We start from the raw sequence: 21,713 nt of genomic DNA, 5'->3' as shown, positions 1-21,713 counted from the left end.
TGTTGTAAAGCAATAGAGAACTAATTCATTAAGGGTTTTTTGTTTCGTTGCTATTAATTCTCATCATTTCCTGAAAACAAAAAACAAAACAAACTTTTTTGTTTGTTTGTTTTTGTTTGTTTTTTAAAGCTTCCAAAAAACCTGGAAGCTATTTCTTGACCTATAAATATTCTGTTCCCCATAGAAATTCTTTCATGGACTTAAGGTTCAATGCTAAATCTCAAGTATTTTGGTTGTGGGTTAATGTGATAAATAGATATATGACAAACAGTTTCCTTAGCTTGTTAACGAGTGTGCCTTCTTTCTGTGTGCTGGGTAGTCTTCTAAGCAGTGTGGAATACAGCAGGGAACAAGACAGTGAAAATTCCCTGGCCTCAAGGAAGCTTTACATTTTCATATGGTAGATTTTAAAAACTAAAAAAATACCAGACAGATATTTGATAAAAATCATATAGCAAAATAAATGGAATAAAGAGGACTTACAGTATGATGAGAGATTGCTCTTTAAATACGTTGGCCCCAAAAGAGGTTAACAGTGGAGCGGAGAAGCTGAATGAAGAGAGGAAGCAGCAGCAGCACACAAACATCTGGGAGAAGAGGGTTTTAAGTGGAGGGAACAACCATGGAAGGTCCAGATGTAGTTTGGCCTGTTCCAGGAAGACCAGTAGGGTTTGAGCAGAGTCCGTGAAGTGGAGCATAGTAAGAGATAAGCATGGAAAAGTGGTTAACATCAAAACCATATGAGGTCTTTTTTATTTATATATTTTTTAAGTAGGCTCTACACTCATTGTGGGGCCCAGACTCACGACCTCAAGATCAAGAGTCACATGCTCTACCAACTGAGCCTGCCAGGAGCCCCCATATGAGATCTTTTAGATTCCGAATCTTTGAAGATATTTTCTACTTCTGGACCTTTTGTTAGAAGTCTTTGAAGACACCGTCCTTTTTAATGTCTGTCTCATAAAGATCTACTTAATTGAGTTAACTTAAGAGTACATGAAGTTTGATGTCTCCTGAAGAACTGCTGTTTTCTTTTATGATGAGAGCTTTGACATATATCAGAGCTCCCTTGTAGGCCTGGCTGCCAGGAGACACCAAGCTTGGCTTTGGGTGAACGAACATTCCTCAGGTAGTGTTTTAGAATAAATCCATCTCCCTTCCTTCATGACTGTCTTTGTTATTTATTTCATGTGTCTATGGATTTTATGTTGTTTATTGTTTTAAGTAACTTTTAGAAATGGGTACAATAAAAAAGGGGTGGACATTCAAAATGCATTTGCCAATCAGAGATCTTTCTTTCTAAAACTACGATTCATATTAAATCCCTTTATTAAACAATTGTTTAGTATCTAGGGACAGTGGATTAAATTAAATGAAGAAAAGCCCTCAATGTCATCAGAGATTAAATATGTATGCTAAGTATGATAAAATAAGGTTTAAGTTAACAGGGAAGTAAAGCCTCATATACAGTACTATGAGGTCAATGCAGGAAAAGCTTACGCTAAGGGGAATTGACAAGACAGAGAGGACAGGTTTTGAATTCTGAAGCAGGATACTGTGGGCTGCTAAGTATGGTAATGCTTTTTGTACAATGAATAATACCAAAGGGTGCCGTTAATACCGTATATGTGAGCAATTACATATATGTGAGAAATTGTATAATATAAATTGTATAGTATAAGATACATAATATAAATAAGTGTAAATATATATGGCAGTTTTCTCATAGAGTACAGCAGAGAGCCTTGAAGAAGCGATTCATTTGCAAAAAGTAACCCTACCGGCTAATAGTAGCACTGACAGTAATTTTTAAACATGGAAGTATCTATTGATTCTGATTTAATTTGTCTGGGATGGAGATTGCGTATGCTATGGTTTTTAAAGCCTCCAGTGTACACACCATGTTAAAGGATCATCGACTTCGAAGAGTAACATTTAGGTAGAGCTTTCAGAGTTCTACTCAGAGGAATACTTGAAGCAGTGGGAAATGCAAGGTGAGAGTGCAGGGACCACTTCACTGAAGAACAGACTTCACACAGGAGGAGAAATGACAGCTGAGGGCCTTCAACTGTGGTTCAAGGAGCTTCAAGTCCGTTCTCTGGGTAATGGATACAATTAATGTTTTATTTTAAATAAATAAGTCATAAACTCTAATTTGTGTTTTTGGAAGATTAATCTGCACGCAGTGGAAAGGATAAATGAGAAGGGAGTAATTCTGCATGCAGGAAAATCAATCAGGAGGCCATGGCAGTGAACAAGGTACACTGGAATCAAAACCTGACTTACGTGGAGGCAGTGAAAATAAAACACAGGAGACAAATAGAAGATTCATGGTGAAGTTAGAATTGTTAGGAATTGGAAGATGATTGGGCATGGGAAACAGTTTGGGCTGGGTGACAGAAAGCACGGCGATATCACAGTGCAGAGATGGGGAACAGTCTCTGAGACAGGGAGGTGTAGACGTGCGTTTAAGGCAGCGGAGTAGAGGTGTCCACAGAAGTGGGAGATGTGATGATACCACAGTGAGTCAATCACAGCAGCGTCTCCCAGCTCAAGAGCTGGGTCCATGGAGAGCCAGACCCTTATCTGGCCACCTGGAGCATTCTAACCACGAGGCAAGTAACTTTAGTAAACTTCCGTTTAAATTTGTTAAGTGCTAAATATTAGTTTTATCCCAAAGTTGTTTTTTTTTTTTAATCACATGAGATAATACAGATACTTGACTAGTATATAAAGAATTCTCAAAACTGCTAACTAAATTTATTAGTAGGATAGACGTTACGGGCAAAAATAGATTTGGGGGTTAACTGCAGAGGTGCCAAATTAATCCCATAGAGTAGGATATGTTGTTAAGAAAGAGAAGATATAAGAGGAAAAGAAGGGATAGGCCTAGACCTTCGTAGACATCTACATTGAGAATGCAGACAGAGCAAGGGAAACCCAAACATGGATGGGAAAAGGACAGCCAAGAAAATGGGTGTCTGATCTTTACATGAAAAAAAATAAAAGTGGGAAAAAAAGGAATCATTGCAAATTATGATCTACAGACTGGAAGTCTTAATTCTAGAGCTTTCTTAGAACCTTCTAATTGACCTCAGGATTGTCCTACTTAATCTTCCCATTTCTCTTAAAGAAAAGAGGGGAGAGCTACACTGCACTAGACGCTGCTTTGTACAATCACCCACCAAGAAAGCACTAAGAATTGCCTGATGATTAGTTGATGCTTATGTGATAACATCAAAACAAAATATTATACACAGAAAGTGCTATAACATGGAAGTAATAATTATAACAAACCAAAGCTCTGTGTCTGGTTTTAAAAACCAGTGGGACATCTGCTTGGCTGCTACCATAATTGGCTACCAGCCTGTTGTTTTGTTGTGCTGGAAGGAGGACTTTATGTTCTGTGGATATTATTTGCTCTTGGTCCAGGGGGACCCAAGTTTCCATTAGATTACAAGCTCTATACACATGGCTGGCTACGTGTGTGCAAGTCTCCTGCACAATTTCTCTAAGTCACTTTAAATTTCTTTCCTTTGAGCACTGGGTTCTTTCAGGCTTTCTTGATACTTCTGTAAGAATTGACAGTCCCCCTGACCTTCTGGTCTCTGAGGTGTCGCTTAGTGTGTTATGACTCCCTTGTGGTAGCTTTGAGAAAACTGCCTATGATAACCTAAACAAAGATAAAGGATGTCACAATATAACTGTGCACTCCTGTGCACAGTGTACTTAATTCCACTCACTCACTTATTCACTTAGATAGTCTGTCACTCAGGAAATGTTTCAGCATCCGCTCCGTGCCAGTTACTGAGCTCGATGTATTCTCTCCTGTTATCTGAGGAGTAGTGTTTATGTTGGGGTGTAGAACGATTTCTGGAATACCTTCAATTTAAAGACTTCCTCAATTAATTATTCTTCTTCCCCTTTCCTCTTGTACAACAGCCACAACCACCACCAAAATCTGTTGATTTTACCTTCTAAGTCTATGGCTTTTTCTTTTTTTTCCCTCCATTTTTCTTGTATCCATTTTAAGTCAAGCTACTATTCAAGTTAGTAATAGCTGCCTTTCGGGTTTTCCCACATCCATTCTTCCATTCTTACCTCTCTTCAATCCCAGCAGCCACGCTGCTATCATTTCCAATGTAATTCAGCTTCGATCATGTATCTCTCGGGATTAAAATTCTTCAAGGGCTCCCCATTGTTCTTAGGATAAATCCCTGCAAATATCTGTGATGTCTGGCTCTTCCCTAACTCTCCTACATCATCTCCAATTACTCTTCCCTGTCCTCTCGTCCAGCCACGTTGGACTTCTGCTCTCTACTTTCAGTGACTTGAATCTTCTGGCTCCTTCCCGTCCATGGCAGGCTGCTTACCGTTCCTGGCTTCTTACCTTTGAATGCTTTCCGAATTCTTTGCCACTTAAAACCTACTCACTCTTAGATATTAGTGTGTGTATGTAAATCAGTGGTAAATATAAATGGTAAATAAAAAGCCAAAGTTTGTGCTCCCAAGTATCTTACTGTTTTGTGAAGAGAGCCAGGCATTGTTTAAGAAATCATAATATATAATCATAAACTGAGATAAACTGGAACAAAATGAAAAGGAATGTTACACTGTGATAAGCTAAGCTGAAAGTTCAGAGAGGCTTCCCTACATATCTATCTATCTATCTATCTATCTATCTATCTATCTATCTAGGTGTATATATATATATATATATATATATATATATATATATATATATTTAGACTTCCTTATATAATGTGTATTTACATATATATACAGACACATATCCATATCTACACACATATACATATATAAACAAATGCTTAAATTTATATATACATATACACATATGATAACACATATATATAATATATATACATATATATGTATATTAGAGAGACCTCTCTGACCATTCAGCTTAGCTTATCACAATGACACATTCTTTCATTACTCACCCCAGTTTATTGTAACACATTATGATTTGTTAAATGGTGCTTGTCTTCCTTCACAAAACAAGAAGATACTTGAGAGCACAAACTGTGGCTCTTAATTAAGCATTTTTCCCCAAAGGAGTAGCACTGTTCTGTACACAAAAACAGAATTTCATTGTATCTTGCTGTTGAACCAATAAATGAATAAATGACCACCCATCCAACTTAAAAGGGAAGAGTGCTGCTTTGGGGCTGTAATATTTCATGCAAATTCTTGGTAAAGCTTTTATGACTAATGAGGATGACATTGGTAGGGAGATAAAAGTAGGGATATGAAATTTAGCAATAATTTGAGGCTTCAAAGACTTTAAAAAAAGGCAAAGAGAACTACTCTATTAGATTATTTTAATAGTATAGATTTCCATTTATCCTCATTGCTTTTGGATAACAAACATAGAGCTAGAATTCTCTCCTAGAGTCAATTTTGAGAAGAATTGGTAAGAAAAGCTTTACCTGAAGCTGATGTTCAGAATAAAAGCATTTCACGTATGTATAGATTTGAGAAGAGCAAGTTAAGAGAAGATTACTAGGAAGCCTTTGTCACAGCTCTCCTGAGGAAAATGCTCCTTAGGAAAAAGCTCTTTGTGTGAAATTTATTTATTCCATGCAAACATGGGAAAACAGACAGCAAACAAACAGAAAACCCTGGTAAAGCGGAGTCTACTAATAGAATCCGTTACAAATAAGCCCAAAATGTCTTTCAGACCCTGAATATACACTTTAAGCAAGCTGATCATAATCCAAGGGCGTTTCCAAATACGTTTTTCCTAAAAACAAGGTAGCAAGGTTAATGTGTTGAAGTATCTTGGTGAATATTCTCATTGTTTTCAAGTGTGTACAGGGGTTTATGCCAAAATTTCCCAACAAGGCCACAAACTATTCCTTCCCTGTTATGTTACAGAGCCAAGGATTCAAAAAACACTTCACTGTTAACTCTTACACAATGGACAGAAATATAAAATGAGGGACAGATCTTTGATTTGAAATTTGAATTTCTCTGAAGGGAATTTTTTTTAAGGCATATTATTACTTTAAACGTCCCCCACACATTCTGCATGGCCTGCTTAAGGATGAAGTCAGTTCCGTTACTAATACTTGATGAAGGCCACTGGATGATGCTGGTGGGATGAAGAAGAAAGATATCTGGAAGAATTGCACCGGGAGGCATCAGAGACACAGGACTGGGAGGTATTGGGAAGGACAGAAAATAGTACTATGAATGCCACCGTATTGATGACGTTTTTTGTATGGACAGATGAACTGCTTGTTTCAAGAAAAGATTTCCACAGAGAAGTGGGAAATTGCACAATAGCATCTTGTGAGGAACAGTCTATCAACAGCTGGTGACAGCTGCTCTTAGCAGGATTATTGGTTCAACTTTAATGCCTTAAAGTTCTGCCATTCAGGGTCCAACAAAATCCAGATGTTTTGGTTTTGTCTGGTTCAAAAATTTAGGCTCATCAACACTTGAAACATGACCAGTCGGGGGGGGGGGGGGGCAAAAAAGAGTCCTGGGTTTAATTGACATTCTGTGATGAAATGTTTAATTTTGAAGATGGTGAAGAAAGTTTCTGATGATTCTCTGGATGAAGGGTCAGAGGTCTTGTCCCAGAGCCATAGTCATCTTTTTCTTAATTTTTATTTTATCTTAAGTAGGCTCCACACCCAGTGTGGGGCTTGAACTCATGACCCTGAGATTAAAAGGTGCATGCTCTACCAACTGAGCTAGCCAAGTGCCCCTGTATTTTTTTTTTTTTAACTCAAACTACCGCTAGTCTTTCCTCTCTCTCGCCACCCACTGCTCGTAAATCGGTGCCTAGCAGGGAGTGAACAATTTAATGACAATGAATAGGTAATTCATGGAAAGGAAATTCAGGATTTCCTATTCTTATTTATGGGACATAACCCATATTCAAAGACAATGGTGCATAGAGTGTTGGGGGCATTCTATGATATTCATTATAATTCATAGAAAATGTGTGTTCCTCAGTTCCCTGAATTTTTTGTCTTTTCAGTTCTTTGATGAAATATTAAGTTCAAATACTAGAATGATTTTACACACATGGAAAAATAATTTTTTTTGAATGACAGGGTCACAGTTCATGTTCTAAGATAGTTGAAAATGTGATCCCCCCTCCCACTCCTTCTCATGCAAAATCTCCCTGGTATTGGTTATGTAACCTCACTGGCTGACTCTCTGCCATGTGGCTACCCCTCCTCTATGCTGGTCGTCCAACCTCCACCTGCCAGACATGCCATTATGGCTGAGAAGGGGCCATCAGGCCTGGCCCTCCAGGCTCCGGCAGGTCAAACTCTGTTTCTACAGATTCATGACGACGAGTTGCAACACATCAATGCAAGAGCTGAGAAATATCTCTGGCTAGAATTGTGCCTCCTAGAGCTGTCTTTTCCTTGTGCTGGGGACATAATGCTTCCGGGGATTTCCTGGTGTCATAGCAATAATCCACGGGGACCGTTTCCGTACTTTCCCTGTGTTTGAAAATAAAAAAAAATTACTCATTAGGATGACTAATCCGATACAGGTGAAGCATGGATGAAACTCATTTTTACCCTGTAACTGTATCGTATGACGGGAAAGAAACAAACTTTCAAGTCAAAATCATATGCGTTAGACTCTCCTATGAGCCACTTATTAGCCATATGTCCACTGTCAATATTTACAAGTCCTAAGTTCTTTGAAGTACTAGGTTTCTTTTCTGCAAAATGGGACCTAAAAATATTAACTTGATTTGAAAGGATATTTTTTGGGTTAGGAAAAGAGAATGAGATTATATGATATCTACTTAGCACAGTGCCAAGAACATAGACAGTGCTCAATACATGGGACCTATTATTAAAATACAAAAATACTGGTTTCAGGCATTGGAAAAAAGAATCATTCTCCTTTCTGGGATGGTAGGTACTACTAGTTACAGGTCATCATCATTTAGAAACTGGTAACCCAAAATCCATTATTTTTCTCTAATGCTATTCTCTAAAACATACTACTAACTAAAAATATTTAGTACCTCAAAATCTCAGGAGAGCAGTGTGACTTTTCTTGTTCCTCTGTGTAGAATTAGAGATTTGTTCAAATATAGAATTAGAGATTCTTAAATTACGAATCCTAGAAAGTGATTTATTGTTAGAAATTTTGCCATTGTATCTTCAGAGTAATAACTCTAATCATAGTTTCTCAGGACAAAGGTAACCTTATTTATGTGTTTACAAATAATACTAAGCAAAATTCAATTTAAATCTACATTATACAACTATACCAAAAGATTAACTTAAACCAAAGCACCTGGCAATGCGTGACACTGTCTCACTGAGGAAAACAATAAAGAACCAAATTACTCTTCCACCATATAAGAGAAAAGATACCAGAAAGTTCACCAACTAGGTATTCACATTTAAGGACTCACCTGCAAAAGTCACTTAAAAAAAAAGTTGAGTAAATAATTCTTATTATTCACTATTATGTTTCTTCTGTACTTAACCAAGAAAGGAGATACTGAGCCTGTCTCTGTGCTGTCACAACAAATGGTAATTACGGAGAGAAACAAATCAATTACTAATGATTATTTGCATTCTCATGTTTCATAAGCACAGAAACTATTTTTTACGGGGCATAAAAGGTTTTAATAGGAAAAGGATTAAAGGTTTTATTTTCCTCAACTGAGGCACGAAATGAATGAGATTTTTCAAGTTAACTTTCCTTCCATCTGGCTCAGGTGTCAGGGATCTATATTTATCTCGTGTCAGGCATGCGCCTCAAGTGCTGGAGGGCTCGGGATGTCAATGGCTTTCAGATGTCAGGAAAACCTTAAAGACAGATGAATGGTCAAGACCCTGTGCCTCATTTTTGAGTTCTCAGCTGCTGTGCTGTGGGAATCATGTGTTGATTTTCTGCGTCTCCTCCTACAACAGTGTCCCTGAAGTCAGACTTCAGATCCTACATCTAGGCAAGCAAGCTACTCCAGAGGTGGGTGAACAAAATTGTTTTTACTTAGGGGTGTGGCTATAAGTGTCTTTGTTGTGGAGGGACTAGCATCTAATAAATATTAGTAACCATTATTTTTAAACTCTTTAAGAAGGTCATACTATCTTTTGTAATAATTTAGTCTAGGATGCTTCTTTTAACATTTGTAAGTGTTCAACTAAATAGGTGAACAGACTTTTGACAATTTTAACATTTCCACTAGTCTCCAAATTCATCCCACAATATTTCCGCTTGCTCATTTTCATGGCTTTGACCTGGAAAGTATCGGGAAGTGCAAATTTCTTATTTCAAAAAGTATAATTTTACTGGAAATCTTATTCCTTCAGATTCTCTTAAGTTGACATGGCTTGTCTCAATCTAGTCTGAGTTTTCTTATTTAAATTTCTGTTTACCTTCTTCTAGGCTTTAAAAAAATATTATTCTTTTAAAGAGGACACTCTAAAAATCTGACCAGTTAAAATTTTCTCTTCCAAATTGCAAAAACTTTTTTTTTTGAATGAGACTAGAGGTTGAATGACCTTTGTTCATGGGACTCTGAAAATGTTTTTTGGCACATTGTCAAGACTAACAAGTATGTTTGAGAAATAATTTAAAAAGATCCAATTCTCTTGACAAGCTCTTAGAAGGAAAAAAGAAAATAAAAATCTTTCCATACATACTTACTGATCACTGGTGATCATACAAATTGTACTGACTGTGGGCACCAGGTATCTTATTTTGGAGGGAAGGGGTTTTGTCACATAGCAGAACTTCGTAACATGGGGTGTTTCATAGTATGGCTGCATAAGATCAGAGAACACTGCAGAGAATGATAGAGGAGTGACTTATGCAGAAAGGAGACTTAAGGACATACTTAGCTTACAGAGAAAACCAGATGCGGATTTAAGAACAGTCCCCTCTGACACCGCATGCTATTTTATAAAGTCTCAGAAGGAATTTGGTTGAATTCTTTACCTTTAAAGAAGATCATTTCCTTTCATTCTTTGGAGAAATGGTCGCTTAGAGCTGTGCTGAATTCTGGGGAGAGCATTCTGGACTGAGCTTACAAAAGTGTTAACTTCTTGTTCACTCCCTGCTTGAGAACTCACAACTCAGGTGGGACGTGGATCAGATGAAGAGAAACAGGCAACCCGTCTTGTTCTCAGGTACACCTGACTAAATAATGAAAGTGGGATTTGTAGGGCAATACATGAGACTCCTGTAATCCTGACAAGGAAAGGAGAAATATTTTCAAATGATGTACAACACAAACACTAATTATTTGGAATCCGATCCTTTTGTAAAGGACAATGACAACTTTGCAGCTAACTGTTCTGAGAGTTTGAGAAAGAAAGCAAACACCCGAGGATAATAAAAACAATTTTCACCTGGGAAAAGCTAAGCTCTTGAACTCAGAAAAATCACTGCCAGGCAAAAGCGGAAAACAAGGTGGGGTGGGGGCTTTAATGTGGCTAACAAATCAGTACATAATAATCGATGATGTTAATGTGACTATGGCTAATTTTGCCTTTAGCACAAATGGCAAATTAAGATTACTCATTAGGGAATTTAATAGTCTTAGCATTTATAAACTAAACCTCGTAGAATTCTGAAATTCAAAAAGAAATGCTTTAAAATGAAAGACAAGGGAAAATGTCTTTTATTGGTCCGTTGTTCATGTTTTTGATCGTTCTTTGGTTGAAAACTGCAAAGTGCATCACCACTTTGCCGCAGCCTGAGAGAAGTGGCCTGAAGTGAGGAATGGGAGGTAACTGCAGGTGAAGTGACCCTTTGTTTTCATCCAGTTCCTGGAATCCTAAATTCTGCTGGGTTAAGAGTGATTCTCTCCATCATAAACAATGAACTGTTGGTCAGGAAAAGGAAACAGTCTAAAACTAGCATAAGTGCATGGAGAATATAAAAAGAAACATAGTTTTGTAAATAGTGTTACTGTTTGTTGTATTGTAGCAGCATTAGCAGAAATTGACTAAGCCGCTAAAAGCTTTTTTCTTTCACATAAGGCAATGAGTATGCCTCTGGTTTCCTAGTGAACTTTCTAGCCATTTCCTTATGAAGGTTGGTACGGTGAATTCAGTTTTGTGTCTTCTGACAAATTTAGCTGTGTGGAAATTGAGTGACACTTTAAAGAAGGTGCTTGGTGGTACATTGTTAAATTGTTTAAAATGTTTTGAAACATACCCAGAGACCTTTGTCACACAAACACTATCATCTGAAAGAGGAAACGACAGAAAATTGGCAAGCATTATTGAGGGGCATAGCAAACAGCTTGGATACATTCATTAAGGAGTCCAGAGTGTCTCCAAATAGAAAAGCATTGTTCTTCGTTCAGTGCTTGTGAAGTTTAAAAGTAGAATAAGAACAGTGTTTTAAAAACAAAAAAAACAAAAAAAAAACAGTAGTTTCATATCTTAATGTTGTTTTTCTCATTAAGCCTTCCAAATATAAATGTTATATTTCTCCCACTTTAATTTTTAGGAAATCAAAAAGGGTATTAATAGTCATGTCATAGTTTTAAAAATTAAGAAACACAGGCTAAACAAAATTCATGTGGAGGCTTATTTTTGTCCTAGTCTGGAATTTCATTATCACCCGATTTGAAATGTAACAGATAGCATTGTAAAGTGTCCTTTGTGTATCTCAATCTAGGAAGTTTTAGAAATGAAGTAATAAAAGTTAGTTTATTGTAGCGTGGACCCTACACACACTGTCTTTTTAGAGCAGGCATAAATTTGCAGTGAGTGGGATCTTTCCAACAAGTACTCTTACTTTAAGATTGAACCCTAAAACAGCAAACCTGATGGAATCAGCCGTCTCTGAGTCATTTATTTATTGAGGCACTTGTTAAAATATACATGTGAGCATTTACTCTGTGTCAGACACTGTTGTGGGCTCTAGAGAACATGGTGAATGATATTGTGCTGGGCGGTTATAAGGATCCCGGATCTTTTTTCAGGTGCTTGTTCTAAATTTTGTTTATATGGAATGAAATCTTTTTCTGAAAGGTTTATTTAAAAAAAAAAAAAACTGTTAACTTGGTAAATGATACAGACATAGGATGATTTTGTGGACACTGTCCCCACCACTGCGCACAAACAGACCCTTAGTGAACCATCCATCTCCTAAAGAAGATAGGGCGGACGGGCGACTGTTAACTTTACAGAACTAGAAAGAAGATACTGGGCAGAGTTACTTCCTTTGCCCGCTCTTAACTTCTTGCCATTGACCCTACAAATGAGCAATGCATTCTTAAAATACTAAGTAACTAACAGAAAGCACATGGAAACCCCGGAATACAATTACCTAACTGAGTGCGCACTCCCGGCTTTGGGTTTAATAGCTCCTGAGGGTTACTTTTTGTTGAACTCTTTTGTCTGAAAGAGTGAACAAACAAACACCTAAATTTTAGCTCCGTCTTTTGGAGGGGAAGGGAAAGACGTCTAGTTTCTATGGAAACGTCTAGTTTCCAGGAGCCTCCTCCTTTTCAGAGCCGCTCGGTCAAAGTTAGATCTAAGCAGACACGTGGAGGGGCAATTAGAGTGCAGGAGGACACAAGCGGTGGTAAGTGTAATGCACGGTGATAAGATCGTCACTGTGCCCTCAGAGTTGGCCCTTGGGCTGGGCCGTTTGTAACTGAGCACCAGCACTGCCCGGTGTCCGACACACAGTAAACACTCACACTCATTTATTCCGAAGTATTGTGTCTACATCTTTGCTAGCCCAAAATGTTCACCTTCCACTAAGTGCTCTAAACTGTCCAGAAGTTTTCATCATTTAAACATTTAAATGCGTCTCTTAGGCTTAGTGCTCTTTAAAAAATACCCCGATTAGTGCAAATCTCTGCCGTAAAGTGATAGATCTGTGCAGTGTTTGGTGTGCGAGATCCTAGGCGGTTTCATGGAACATCACCACCCGTGGCACCAACCGGCCCTTCCCAGCGGGCTGGGGTTTTGTTTTTGTTACTTTGTCATACAGAGTAGATCATCTGTGAAAAATTTAATTATAAAATGTAATACACAAATGTTCTATAATTCATATGACACGAAGTGTGTAAACGCACGCTGATGATCTCCCGGTGGGTCAAGTCCATGAAGCTCATTGATTTCACCAAATACCACTGATTTCTTAGTCGTCCCCCCACCCCCTTCAGCCCCCTCACAATCCCATCTGCATGCAAAGCTTAGATGTGCTTGCTTCTGCATTCAGTCTCTGAGATGTCTTCACTCGATGTGCCAAGTTTTGGATAAAGCTAGAGGAAAAACTTCTAGTTCTGTCCCTTCTGTTCTACTCAGGGTCCAATGGTCATCTGCAAGATTTGCTAACCCAGCCCAGGTATAGTTATGATTTCTCGGCTCTCACACACTTAATGGGAAGCCACAGCACATATAGCAGCTGTTGTTTGCTAGCCTAGTCACACAGAACCCCAGAATCCCCCCTGGGGCTGCAAGGAGTAGCCAGCTAGTTGTAGAGGCCCGGTCATCATCTGTTGTCTTCCTCAGTCCCCCGGGTCGGGGTTCCTCCATGACTACATTGAGAGCGTCTTGCAAGTTTCTTCTTTGGGTTTCCAAACCTCTGTGTATTGCATCCTCATCCTGCACTTCTATTAAGCTAATTCAGTGATGTTTTATGTTTTACCCGATGAAGTCAGGAAAAAAAGGATTAGGCCAGGAAAAAGGTAAATCCTGGTCCTAAGAGGCAAACTGCAAGAAGCTTGCTCTGATTATGCCCATTATCTTCTCTACCCCATTAATATTCCTCTTAAGTAATAGAGGTGCCATTTTGTTTTTCTCTCTAAAATCTCCCACGCAGAACTTCTGTACATAGTAACCGCGAGAACATTTCTAAGCTGAAATCCTGTAGAATAAATAAAAGCAACTGAAAGTCACTGAATAGTCTTTTGTGAAAAGAAAACGACTTACTAATTATTTACCATGGCAGAGCAACAGCTATGAAGCTTGGCTTCTTTCTGAGGTTTAAAGCTGGAAGTCGACGTTCGGCAGCTCTCCCAATGTTCACATTTGTTCACAGCAAAAGCTGCAAACGTTAGAAGTGGGAAGAGTTCTTAGCATACTCTTAAACCGAGATCCGCTAATTTTACAAGTGAGGACTCCAAGGCCCATAGAAGTTAAAGGAGCTTTTTCTGCTGTTGCCTAATAGGCATTGAAGTGACAGTCCCCTGTTTCCTTCTCTTCAGTTTTTCTAGGGCTCCCTTCTCCATCAACACCTACTAAGTGACCTTATCAGTTCTTATAGTTTCACCAATAATCTGTATGTTCAAGGGATCCCAGTTCTGTATCTCATGGCCCCGGTGCCTGCTGGTCAAGGGCTCGATGTGGGTGCCTTATATCTTATGTTGAAAATATCCGACCCCTTTAAACGCATAAAATTTTGTCTTCTGTTTCCTGATGTGCATTTTATGTTCAAAATTAAACTGAAAGCGGCCCCAAGATAGGTGTGTCACTCACTGTGCTTGGATCGATCCTAGTGTTGAGTAAAATGTATGTACATACGTAGACTCTGCAAATACTTTTTAAACAAATGAATAGATTAAATAGGTAATTACATCCTGCCAGTGAAACCAGAAATTATAACCACTCTGATAATGATGTAAAATGATGAGTGATTAATGAGAGGCATTGTAAACCATTGGTGGGAACATCCTCTCTGTAGTCAGATTAAAAAGGGTTGAAATTTGGATCTGCCACTTGCCAGCTCCACGACCCTGGCTAAGGCGGTGAACCTCTCTCTGCTTCTGCTTCGTCCATTAAGATGGGGATAATCTAAGTACCTACCTCCATACATCAGTTGCTCAAAGTCAGCAAGTTGCTGCATGTGAGATGCTTACGCAAGTGCCTTGTACGTGGCAAGTGCTCAGAAGGATTAACTATTGTTACGTCTCACAGTAATTTAGGCATGGATAGTGTTATCCTCGTTTTAAGACTGAGTAAACAGAGCTTAAGAGACTGGCCCGGGATCTTGCAGCTAGCTCAGCGAAAATGGCATAGACCTAACCTCCTCCCACGCCCACATCTAGTCCTATTATTTCCTCTCCATTCTTTTCTTTCATCTTGTTACTGGAGCCAGAAACACAGGACTCCTTGATTTTTTTCCCCTTTATCTAGCTAATTATTCAGCAAGGCTGAGCTATTCCTGCTACCTTCGGAATATCTCCCCATCTCTACTAAATATTTCTGAAATCTTTCTCAACTGCTTCCTCCCCAGCCACTACTTTAATTCAGACCATGTAATTTTCTGCCTGGGTTATTTCAAAAGATTTCCTCTGACTTTCTGTCCAATCTGTTCTCCACGTCATGCCAAAGCCATCTTCCTAACCTAAATTTTCTTAAGTATGCCTTCCCTAAAATCCTTAAGTAGCTCTAGATGGCTTTCAAGAGAAATCCCTGAGCGAACGACTTCGTAGGTATTCAGGCACGCATCTCAGTCTGGTGTGGGCTGTGTTAGGGCTTTGTGTTTTCATCTGTGCCTCTCTCGTGTCCTGTCTTGTCTTTCCAAAACCCGTACCGTGTACCAAATCCTTCTCAAAATAGCTGTATTTCCTCAGCATGTTTTTTTTTCTTTAAGATTTATTTATTTATTTAGAGAAAGCACAAGGTGAAGGGGCAGAAAGAGAGGGAGAATCTCAGGCAGATTCTCTGCTGAGCGAGGAGCCTAATGGGAGATGGCGGGTGGGGGTTGGGGTGGGTGCTCAGTCTCATGACCCTGAAATCATGACCTGAGCTGAAATCAAGAGTCAGAGGCTTAACAGACAGAGCCACCCAGGCGCCCTGTCAGTGTGTCAGTGTGTGTTTTCTTATGGATATCTGTACATATTTGTGGGGAAATGTCTTTGCTCCCTTTCCCCTCTCCCACTTTCTCTACCTGGACCTGTATTGTATAACTCTCAAGTAAGATAACACGTCTTCCACCAAAATGTCCTTCATCACCCTTCCCCAATCCACCATTCTTCTCCCAGCCTGGGTGTAGGTGTCGGGATGTATCATAACTGTCTGCTTACAAGTTATCTTCCTAGCCATGCTGTCAGCTCCTTGAGGGGAAATACCAGATTTTGTTTTGTTCATTCTCCCGATTTATCCCAATTAGAAGACCAGACTAAGAATACCTATGGAATTTTTTTGCACTCTTGCAAAGGCTACAGAAACTTTTGCCAGTGTCACTGGAGAGATAAAAGTCTAAGTAAGTGAAAAACAAAGTTAATGATTCAGAACATGATAGGAAAGGAGCTTCAAAAGTAAGCTGGAATTTTCAAGAACGAGGAAGAGTTTGATGGGGGAAGTGATCCAGTATTAGAACCTGTAAAAACAATTGCAAAAAGCCTGGAGCAAGAATTTGTGAATCTCCTGGGCTGTGATACGGTGGTAAAGGGAGTCGGATCAGAGCTTGGTTCAGGTTGCAGGAATGACCGTCAGCAGGTGCTTGCTATGTAGGCAAAGGGTTAAGGGCAAGATAAGATTAGGGAAGGACAACACTATGCTGGCTGAGCCAAACTCAGAGTCTGTGTAGTTTTAAATCCTTCCTTCTTTTGGAAAACAGGGACTAGCAAGTGAGTGTTGGAAACTAGAGAGTGAGAAGTCTTATCCCCTAGCACTCTGCTCAATTTTAACAGCTGTTTAAATCAGACTAGATTTAGCATAGTAGTTGTCAGAAAATTGGTGTGTATGTGAATAACCAAAAATATTTAACTCGATTCTCATAATGTCTGCTTTTAAGAAATCTGTTGATAAGTTGCTGTTGTAAATAGCGTCATCCTCGCTGTCATCGTGATTGCTCCTACTGTGTTCTTAGTCTCGGCTCACACCCTGTACTTCCCACCTTACTGATTGCCTTTAAAATTTAATCCCTTTAAATATAGTCTTTATCTTAATCCCTTTTAAGGAGTTGTTTAAAATCAACCTACTTTTTCTTGATAGCCCTTTACGGGAGGGTCATGAGTTCTCTAATTATACGGTGCTAGTTCTGTGTTTTGTAGATGCTAGAATTGTATGATACCTTCAACGTAGTGGCTGAGACCCTTCCCCTTAGTGGGAGTTTGGTAATAAAGGCTCAACATACTCTTCTAGCGTCTCTTGAAGCAGGACTATAAAGCTCTTCAGTGTTTCGATGTCCTTCAGCTCTTGACGTGTCTGTCCTCCCCGTGTCCTGGCTTATGTTCCTCATCTTGGCATATTCTTTTATTTTGTATTTAATACAGCTCCTCTAACCTCAAAATCTTTGTTTAATGCTATTTTGCATGACCATAATCCTCTCTCTTATTCCTCATTACTATGGCATCTTCTAATTTTCCTTCCTTAAAGTTCCATTTAGTCTTCTATGACATTCTGGGGGATTGTGGTACCAAATATGTCAGAGCCTCCTGCTAACAGTGGCATGAAGAGCCAAGCTTTTGAGATACTTTATAATTGTCAGTGTTCTTTAGCCAGAGACCAGCAGGAACACACCTGCAGTTGAACAAGTTGAGTTGATGACTCATTGCAAAGAGGGCGAAGTGTACTACAGGGAACCGAGGGTGACTCAGAACGGTGTTTGAAAGAATCTCTCACAGAATTTGGGCTTTGATTGGGTGATTGGTTGGCAGGGGATGGGGGGGGGGGGTGGGTAAGAAAACAGCTTTGCCCTGAATTGGATGTTGTCGGAAAGCAAGGTAATTTTACAACTGGGTGTCGAATAAATCTTATCTAGGGGAAGGCAAGATGAGACTGGCCCAGGTTGCCGTTGGCACAGAAGCAGCTGTGACCCTTATGAGTTGGGAAAGTGGGTTGTGTCTTAGCTTAGTGTCCATAATTGCTCTGTGTTTATTCATTTTTTTAAAGGTTTTATTTATTTATTTGAGAGAGAGAGAGAGGAAGGGGGGCAGAGGGCCAGGGAAAAGCAGACTCCCTGCTAAGCAGGAAGCCCGATGCAGGGCTGGATCGATCCCAGAACCCTGGGATTGTGACTGAGCCAAATACAGGCGCTTAACCGACTGAGCCACTGAGGCGCCTCGATAATGGGTCTATGTTTAGACACAATTACAGAGCATTTTGCTTTTGTCGTGACCCATCATGATCATAGAGCAGCCATGCTCAAGTCGATATTCTGTGAAGTTGTTCATGTTTAACCAGAGAATCCCAAGGCCTGGCTGTGAGTACCAGGCTGGTGTCCAGAGACAACAAGACCCACCACATAGTGGCTGGCCAGGTCCCGGGCATCAGCAGCGGTTTTCTCTCTCGCATGACAAAATTCTTTGTTATTTCAGCAACAAAATCTACTTCTATCAAATCCACTTTCCACTACTTCGGTGATAAGATTCTATGGTCAATGCACTCAGTATTTTAATATAAAATTTCATTTATTTTAAGCTAGCATTTTGATAGAACTGCAAGAGATCAATCTGTATAACTATAATGTGCACTGGTTTAGGGAATTGATTCATTTTTTTGCACTTACACTATAAAAACAAATTTGTTATGTAAATGAAAAAATAAACCATTGACAGATGTGAAATAAATGGAATGAAATCTTAGTTTCGCTTAGTGAAAGTTGTGGAGAAATTAGGGGGTCTTTCCACTTACTACATAGGGAAAGAGCTTAATTAATCAAATTATAGAATCTTGGAGTTGAGAATTACTATAAATCAGTATTTCTGGAAATAGATCTAAGTTGAACTTAAATGAATGTGGTTAAAAATAAATATGCCAAATTTCTACTTAGATATTCTAGATGCCTCCTAAAATAAATGGGGTAATCTTACTTTTTCTCTTACATAATAGATGATCATTGTAAGTTTTGCTTAAAAGAACATCTGGTAAGTAATTCAAATTCATGATTGAATAATACTCAGTATTTTAGGAATGTGTGAATTTAAAATGATTAGAAACATTGACAAATGCCCCATGCTTATAATTTGCTTTAGAACTTGCTGTAAGTCTATAAAGGAGGCGTTGGGGTTGGAATGGGACAGGTGGTGGGGGCAGTGGGGAGAACATAAGGCCACAAACTGAGCTTGTTTCCATAAGTCACATATGGGAAAAATACTTTCCACAATATGATATGTAAGACACTTGGACTATTGTTAAATATACCATTCTTTTTATATGTATATACTTCTTAAACATGAGCCACATCATAAATCCAAGGTTTCTGTCCCATATGTAAGACTAAGTTTCTCAATCTTAGAGTTTTTTCAACTGGTCTTAAAATAGAATGAAGGCAGTACAAAGTAAATAGAGATTTGTTTTCCACCTCTGCTTTTTTTTTTTTATCATATTATCTTGATAATAAAGAGAAGCTATTTTCATTGAACTTTATAGAATTTGCCCTTTGGTTGCCCTACAGATAGGATCTAAACAAAGAAAGATGTGCATTTTTTATTTCCCCTGTAAGATTTACCCTTTTGCATGATCCTATTTCATCTTTCCTGTTTTCAAGTGAAACATGTATCTTTGTTTTGTATGACCCAGGAATAATAATTTACCGAATGGGAAACTGAAATTGAGAAGTTAGAACTCCAGTTAAACATTTCAGCTGTTAATTAAGCAACAAGGCTTAAGTCTTCTTAAAGACGACAGATTGTTACGAGCCTAGGCGATGTGGGTTTCTTCAAGTCTTGTACAACCCATGGCAGCACCTTGGATCCTGAAATCCTCATAGTTCAGTAGTTACAGCAAGAGCCTGACAACTGACTTGATTCCTTGTTAATAGTAATAAAAAGGAAATAATACCAATAAACATTAAAATATCCATTAGTTGCTTGGGAAAATAGTATTCTTGGAGAGCGTTCTTCTCTATTTTATGCAGGGTCAAATTTGCATAAATGTACTCGTGGATATATATTTTCTTTAATTTTACTCTCTGGACGTTTGCTACAGATAAACATTAATTACTGCTTTTTGTAACGGTTAAGGTATTTTTGTGTGCTCCATTTAGCAAGAGATACTTATTTTAAATGGAAGTAAAAGAGGATTGGGGCCAATCACTTTTCTTACCTGAAATATTCCTGCACTTGGTGTGTTTCTGCAAACTCTTCACACATTACAGATATTCTTAAAACAGTGGTTATAACTTATGCCAGAATAAAATGACAACTTTCTCCTCTTGCTTATATCTAATCCTTGTTTCCCCAGAGCATATCAGCCTTAGGGGCAAACAGAGGTGATTGTTTTTAATTGCAAAAGCTACCCAGATGATTTCTTGGAGAGTCGTTTTGTTTTCCACTGGCTTAGATTCTCTTTCTTTCTTTATCCTGTACCTCTTTAAACTGTCCTAATGCGTTTAGGATTTATGCACCCACTGGCCAAACAAGACAAATTATACATATGTGCACCATAAAACAGGTTCATACAGTCTTTTTACTTATTGCTTATTCCTGACAAGGTCCTTCTCGAGGTTACTGACCCTAGACTGAGTAAGGCAAATGATCAATGTCTCCTTCTCATCGGTCCCTGCCTTTGCAATACAGCCCTCTGTCTCTTGACCTTGGTCCCCCAGCCTTAACCCCTGCATCTCTTCCCCACCCCCATGATGCTGAAGTACTCCCCTGATTCCACACGACCTTGTGAGCCAAATCAGAGCCTGGGAAATGTGAGAAATTAAGAGAGTAAATGCTTCCTACTAGCGCTGAAGGCCGTGAGTGCCCTCGTTATCTGCTTCGCTATTTGTTCGCACTATACCGTAGTTGGCACTTCATCCAGACCCAGTGTAAGAGAAATGCTCTGTCCTAGGTTCCTTTGGATTTTAATGTTTTTGTCTCTGCCTTTACTGGGGCAGTTGGTTCATTTCTTACCCAGTTGTCATTACTTCTCCTCTTCCTACCCCTGCTGTTAGGCTCCAGAGCCCCATCAAACAAGCTTTGCAGGAGTATTTCTCCCACTGCTAGGGAGGACTCGGGGGCTAGCTTCTCGGTTTGACACCCCCCCCCCCGCCATGGCTGCTGCCATAATGCAAGTATTCCCAGACTCCAGATTCTGTCTAGAATGACTCTACCTTCTCTTCATTAGATTGAATACAAGTTTTAGTTCAGAGCCTCATGTCGTTCCAGTATTCTTTAGTCTTCTGTTGACTCTCACCCCAATTTACTGCCTTTAATATGACCCTTTATAAGTGAAAACTCTATCTTGTCATCACCCCTACTTAGAGTTACTTAATGATTCTCCTCTGCTTACAGAATAACATTCAAGTTTCTTAGAAATATGCAAGGGGCTTCAAAATCTTGTTTCCCCCCATTTTATTCACTTTTTGCTACTTCCTTAAAAAATGATTTTATGATTTTCCAAATACATCATTCCCTTCTTTGAATATATTCATGCTGTTCTTTTTGCTTGTCCTGCCTTTTCTCCCTCTTGCATGATTAGAAAATGTCTACTTATCCACTGAAGCCCTTCCATTAATGTATAGTATATCTCCTTTCAACAAAACCACAATCTAGTAAACACATGTTTTCATTCATCTTTGTATACCAGTTCCAAGCTCAAAGTCTGGATATCATCAGTGGCCACTAAGTGTTTAAATAAATACATGAGTAAATGAGCTCCCTAACACCCTTCCTCCCCTTTAATCCAAACCTTGGAATTTTCTTTACTTCCATCTTTATAATTTCTCCCAGAAAAGGTTCGGAGAAAAGCTTTATGAAAATTCTTGGAGTTTTCCCTATAGCAGTTCTTAAGTGTAAAATTTATATGGCGTTAAGTAGATCTGAATTCAAGTGTTACGTATTAGTTTCA

At 38.9% G+C, this 21,713-nt stretch overlaps 1 protein-coding gene across 1 annotated transcript in view; it reads left to right on the top strand.

The window, feature by feature from the left end:
- Positions 1 to 8,822: 8,822 nt before the first annotated feature.
- The window catches only part of CD36 (CD36 molecule (CD36 blood group)), a 74,695-nt gene continuing 61,804 nt past the window's right edge, over positions 8,823 to 21,713 (top strand). The window contains exon 1 of the mRNA XM_045793382.2: positions 8,823 to 8,982. The gene's annotated coding sequence lies outside the window, so the exon portion shown is untranslated. The remainder of the gene's footprint in view (positions 8,983 to 21,713) is intronic.

This window comes from Ursus americanus, chromosome 3 (assembly GCF_024610735.1).
Source record: "Ursus americanus isolate L20-20 chromosome 3, mUrsAme1.1.p, whole genome shotgun sequence".
Lineage (NCBI taxonomy): Eukaryota > Metazoa > Chordata > Mammalia > Carnivora > Ursidae > Ursus > Ursus americanus.
Note: the sequence above shows the minus strand (reverse complement) of the source record. Positions and strands in the feature narration are given on the sequence as shown.